The sequence below is a fragment of the Belonocnema kinseyi genome, chromosome 7 (assembly GCF_010883055.1).
Source record: "Belonocnema kinseyi isolate 2016_QV_RU_SX_M_011 chromosome 7, B_treatae_v1, whole genome shotgun sequence".
Taxonomy (NCBI): domain Eukaryota; kingdom Metazoa; phylum Arthropoda; class Insecta; order Hymenoptera; family Cynipidae; genus Belonocnema; species Belonocnema kinseyi.
In genome coordinates this window covers 125,574,815-125,581,142 of record NC_046663.1, presented here as the reverse complement: position 1 = coordinate 125,581,142, position 6,328 = coordinate 125,574,815, and the positions used below count along the sequence as shown (strand labels likewise).

General features: G+C 40.7%; 1 protein-coding gene across 3 annotated transcripts in view; it reads right to left on the bottom strand.

Moving 5' to 3' along the window:
• The window catches only part of LOC117175986, a 126,079-nt gene that overhangs the window by 60,895 nt on the left and 58,856 nt on the right, over nt 1–6,328 (bottom strand). The gene's annotated exons all lie outside the window — the stretch shown is intronic.

The window sequence follows — 6,328 nt, the reverse complement described above, 5'->3', positions numbered from 1 at the left end:
TAATATATATGATTTAAAGAATAATAAAAAAAATAATGAAAAATCATAAATAAAATAGTGATTGTTTATTTAAAACAAAATTGAGGTAAGTTGTTAAACTTTATAAAACATTTGATTACGAATGCTATTTTGAAATAAGAGAATCGAGTACCAATTGTAAAATGAATAACTTGATTTCCACTTGAAAATAATTATTTTGATTATTCGACCTTTTTAAGATTTGTTATTACGTCCTAGATGGACAAGCAGTCATTACCAAGATAAAATCGAGCACTCGCAATAAATCCAATTTTTTAGGGGGAAAACCATAAAACATTGCTATCCATATACAAAACCAAGAATCGATGTGTCCCAACCAAGGACGGAGTGCCCTTGGTTGGGACGTTTGCATAGATTAACAAAAAATCGTTTTCAAATGAACAATTTGTTTTCATGTTTCATGTAACTTTTTTCTGTAAGTAATATTTAAGTATCGACCTTTATGTGTAAGCATGAAAATTTATTTATATTAATGCTTTTGTTATTTTTATGAATAAAAAACCAAAAGTAATGGTATCTCATTTCACCCCACCCAAGAGGTAGAGTTTTTGGTCCACTTTTTTATTTTACTCGCCCCTTTAGGCCTGCTCGGCCTTCAACAATATTCTCATCTTCAGCAATGATTTTTTTTTCATTAAGACATCCTTGGCCATGACAGTTAAGACACATGACTGAACATCGTAAACCAGCTTTTGGACATCCACATCGCATTCAGCACCCCATTTTGCACGAGCAAAGAATCAAATGCATATGGTTTTGCAGGAACAGGTGTTTTGTTTGTTAAGTTTTTATGTTCCGATCAACGTTGGCAAAAATATACTGAATGAAGGAATTGAGGTCAAATCAGGTTTCGAAGATTTAACAGCAGGTACTTCGAAACTCGCTACATACTTGTAACATAAATGGAAGCCCAAAGCTGCAACTGCTTTTACAATAGATTTAGATTCGACTTTTCTGACTAAAAATACTACTAGAGAAAGTAATCCGCAAGAAAAAATGAACGAGTTCTTACCCTGCCAGAAATCTACACGATTTCCAGATGTTCGCGTTTAGGAACAGATAATCTAGAATTGACCCCTTGCTAGATTGTAACTAGGCGACTGCTAAACTCACAAGAGTCACCGTCCTCAGTCCCTTCTTTATGGAGTAAGCAGTAAAGCGATAAATCCTTCTTAAGGCGCTTCCTCAGGCTTGATAATTAGCACATGCATTATTCTGCCAAACTTTTCTCCTATACTTCTGAATTGTTTGATTTCATATTTTAACCACAGAATATAAATGCCTAAATACAAAACTGAACAGAGAGCTTTTTTCGAAAAATGGTCTGGTTCTAGTTTTATTCCAATTAATTGAAAATTGATGCATTTTTGCGCCTAGGAAGTAGCAAGCCGCCACCATGGGTGTACTCGTGGTGAACATAGTACTGGGGCCTCTGTATCGCTATGAAACTGCAGGTGGTCTAGAGCGTTATTTTTTCGACGATACTTCAAACACCGTAAACCCAGGATCGAGTCCAGGATTTAGATTGAGTGCCTGTCATACCAGGTGCGTTCCGCTAGCACTTCCACAACAGAATTTCAGTATTTTTTATGCCATAATTTTGGGGGTTTTGGTCGATTTTTGGGCTCTTTAGTTTTCTCAAAAACTCGACTTTTGGGTGGAGGTGCTGGCTGCTAACACTTCCAGTAGAGAAAAATTGAAAAAATCAAACAGCGCCAGAATTTAAAAAAAATGTAAAAATTATATTTGCAAACAATACCCCTATCTTCTAAGAATATCCGAGTTTCATGCTATTTTTGGCCTTCCCAAAACACTCTCAAATTATTTCAAAGGATCAGCGCGAACCCTTAAAAATAATGGAAAAGATTACCTAAAGAAAAAGATGTAGAATGAGTGCGAGAAAACATATACCGCAGGTCTGAGCTTATTTTGTGCCAACCAAAACTAATCAATTATATTTTCCGAAAACACCTCATAACACTAGCAACTACTTCTAACTGAAAATAAAGATATTAAACAAAACAAAAACAAAATATGGATACATAAATTAAAATATATATGAAATATATACACGGTGTCTAAAAAGTCCAGGGACGGTTGGATATTTCCTCAGGTAAAATATTTTTCAAAAAAGTGAAGGTCATTAGTGAAATAAAATTTTAACGAGGAATTCAAAAGTGACCTTCACTTTGACCTTAAAGTTGACCTTCATGGCTTATTGAAGGTCAAATTTGTTTTCTTACATGGAAGCCCCCTTTTTTACATCTGCAATCGATAGAGCAGAAAATTCTACGTTCGGGTACGTGCCCAAGTCATAGGTCAATTGTAACGTTTAAGGTCAGTTAGAGGTTATTTGAAATTAACAAAGTTTTCCAAGAGGTCAGTGTAATTCCTGAAGTAAATTTCAACGACAAATTCATTGGTCAGCTCTGGATTGATCTTAGTTACAGCGTTTTGAATATTGTAAAATCATAAGGAAATTTTTCATTCAAAGTTGCAGGTGGGTGTTCTGGTGAGAGTTCTTTTTCTCCCCGAAGAGTTATACAGTCGTGTACCGTTTTTCGATACCTAACTCAATACCTAAGGCGATACCATACCGTTTTTCCATACGATTATTACGAATCGAAACTAAATTTACGTATTACGAGTACATACTCACTATCTTCCGCTAAAAGATTATTATGGCGCAAGCTAAACTTTCGGAACGAGAGAGGGTATCTGTATTAATGATGCGTGGTTGGGGAAATCGAGTTCGATCTTATGATCAAATTGGTTTTCTTTTTAATCGCACTTTTCGTAATGGAAAAGGGTTAAATCCTGTCTCAAAATCAACAATTGAAAGAACCGTAAGGCGCTTTATGAATCATGGATCTATCAAGGACCTTCAGAGAACTGGTCGGCCAAAATCTGCAGGATCTGAGGAGATGCAGATGGACATATGGACATAGCCCAAGCATTTGTTGAAAACCCACACCGAGTTTTAAACCCAGAGTTAAAATGAAAACCCACACTAGTCGAGCTAGTGATGAGCGTGACGTTGCTCCTGAGACAGTGCGAAATATTTTTAAAAGCATTAATTTCCATCCTTACAAAGTTCATCTAGTACAAGAGCTCAATGAAGACGATCCTGATCGTCGGGTTGAATTTTGTGAAATTATGATGGACAGAATTGATAGAGATCCTCTTCTCTTGTACAATACAGTATATTCAGATGAATCTACTTTCTCTTTAAAAGATGAAGTTGACAGGCAAAATTGTAGATATTGGTCCGACACAAATCCTGATTGGATGTTGGAGAGTAACACACAATATCCACAAAAGATTAATGTTTGGGCCAGTATCTTGAATGATACATTGATAGGCCCTTTCTTCATCGATGGTAATCTCAATGTCCGTGCATATGAAGAGCTTCTCAGAAACCAAATTGTACCAAGAATAAGAGAGATTACAGGCGATAATTTTAAAAATATTTGGTTCCAGCAGGACAGAGCAGCGGCTCATTACGCTAAGGAGGTTCGAGCATATCTGGATACTCAGTTCCATCAAAGGTGGATTGGAAGAAGGGGTGGAATCGAGTGGCCTGCTAGATCTACTGATCTGACGCCTCTCGAATATTTTCTTTGGGGTTATTTAAAGAGCAAAGTATACTCAACGCAACCGCAAAGCTTAGACGAATTGCAGAATCGGATTCTGCAACAGGCTACTTTGATTAATAGGGAGATGATTCGTAATGCCGATCGCGTCCTCGGGTTGCGGATAGAGGGTCCCTGTACCAAAGATTTCTGCTGAATATGGTTACAAAAATAAATAGACAGTCGCGGTCAATTGTCCAGAGGTGGTCCCGAAGGAATCAACCCCCAAGCGGAGGTGTGAAAACCGTGCCGAAAGCTGAATGGCTTCTGGGTGAGTTGTCTAGAACGGTGCCTCTGGGATACCGGGCGATCTCTCAGAGTACGCAGCCTTATCCTTGCATGCGGGGCTCTACAAGGATGGACGAACCCCTTTCCCTAGCTTCTCGTGGAAACAACAATGACAACACCAAACATAGTTATAGTAAGTGCGGTTCAAAACAACAGAACGCGCAGGACTCCCGACAATGGGTGGGCCAACAATGCCGACCAATCTAGAGCTGGGGGAGCCAATGAAAATGGATTCAATGCGATCGATCGACGGGATCTCGCGACCTTTGAGTGGACGGAGCGACTGAATCACGACTTGCTAGAGTGCTACGATGCGAATGTGGCCCCTGAACGGGGTTACATGGCACGGCTGCATGCTCTGTGGAGCGAGAAACACCCGGAGCTATCGCACTTTTCGCAGCAACGTCTGCGAAACCATGCTGAACTACTCCGAAAAAGGGGCTATGTAAGCGGAACGCCTACTCTACCACAGCTAGAACAAGCTGGCAACAGAGAAAGAGAGGCCACAATAAGACCAACCGCAGGCAGGCATCCAATAGAGGAAGAGCGATGCTTTACGACCCGGAGAAACATCAACACCAAGGTTTCTCTCAAGCCTAAAGATCTGGCTGAAATGGATGACGAGCTTCGTGGCAGGAATTCTACCGCCAAGGTTCGAAAGTTCGCGCGCAAACTCCGGACCCGTCATCACACACTTAACAAGTCAAAGCTGCTGACCATCAGGCAGCATACTATTGAGAGAATACGGATACTATCTGACGCTAAGAGAAGTCTAGAGCGGAGGGAGAGGTGGGTCAGAGAAAATCAACAGTTTCTCTCTGACCCATCTCGACTCTTCCAAGACCCTTCAGTTACTGTCGAACACCCACACAAAACAGATGAGGTCGAAGTATTTTGGAGAGAGGTCTACGAAGTGCAGCATAGACTGGACGAAGAATCAGAAAATATAAATAGCTTCAAGGAGTTATGTGTTGCCCTCATAACACCTGATAAAGAATGCCCACCCATCACTACCGAGGAGTTGACGAAAGTATTAAGAGGGATGAAGAACTATTCCGCGCCGGGACCAGATTGTATCAAAACCTTCTGGTGGAAGAAGTTTTCTTCAACCCATCAGAATTTGGCCCGTATTTTCACCTCATATTTGAAGTCGGAAGACCCGATTCCGGAGTGGTTGGTGGAAGGGCGCACAATACTCCTGCCGAAAATAGGCAACTTAGCTGACCCGAAAAATTAAAGACCAATAACTTGTCTGAAGACACTTTATAAGATATTCACAGCTATCCTAAATGATAGGATTGTTCGGGCAATTGAATCTGTGTGGCATGATATAAATGAACAACGAGGCTCAAAGAAAGGCGTAGCCGGATGTCGGGAGAACCTGCTCATCGATAGATGTGTCTGCGAAGATGCAGCATTCTACCAGCGTGACCTATCGATGGCCTGGATTGATTATCGGAAAGCTTTCGATTCGACCTCCCATAGACTTATCATCTGTCTTTTGGAAATCTTAAAGGTTCATCCGCAAATAATTAGGTGCATGGAGAGATTGATGCCGCTTTGGAAAAACAGATTTACTATCTCATCTGGAAAAAATCGTGTGACAACTAACAAGGTCAACTTTCAGAGAGGTGTCTTTCAGGGCGACACCATGAGCCCACTCCTCTTTTGCTTTACATTATTGCCACTATCTCTAGCACTTCGCCATTCCGACGAGTACTTGTGCGGCAAACCTGCAGATCGAAAGTACGAGGTCACTCATGTATTTTACATGGACGATTTTAGGATCTATGCTAAAAAGAAAGAACAAATACATCTAGGTCTAGGGATTGTCGAACGATATACTAAGGAAATTAGAATGGAAGTTGGGTTAGACAAATGCGCCAAGGGTTATTTGAAGCGAGGAAAACTTAATGGCATCCCTGAAGATCCTGAGCTCGTTGATAGAAACGTTATATGACACCTTTGCGCTGGAGAGACTTATACATACCTGGGCGTGCAACGAACATGCTTGCCGTCCAGGTACTACTCTATTCATTTGGAGTAGTTCCATGGACGAAGAACGAGCTCAGATCCCTTGATATCGGGACAAGAGAGGTTATGCACATGAACAAACGCATGCATCTTAAGTCTTCCGTTCCGCGACTGTACATCTCACGCCGTCAAGGTGGTCGCGGAATATTGAGTCTTGAATGTCTTCACAACAGGGTTATTCTGGGTACACCACATAGAGTTGCAAATGGAAGAGACCCTCTTCTTAAAATGGCCAGGAAACACGAAGAAGTGGGCAAAGGAGCATTTCTGTACAAAGCAGCGGAGGAGGCTGCTGAAACACTCGGACTTGACTTCAGTATTAGGGGTGAGCAAAA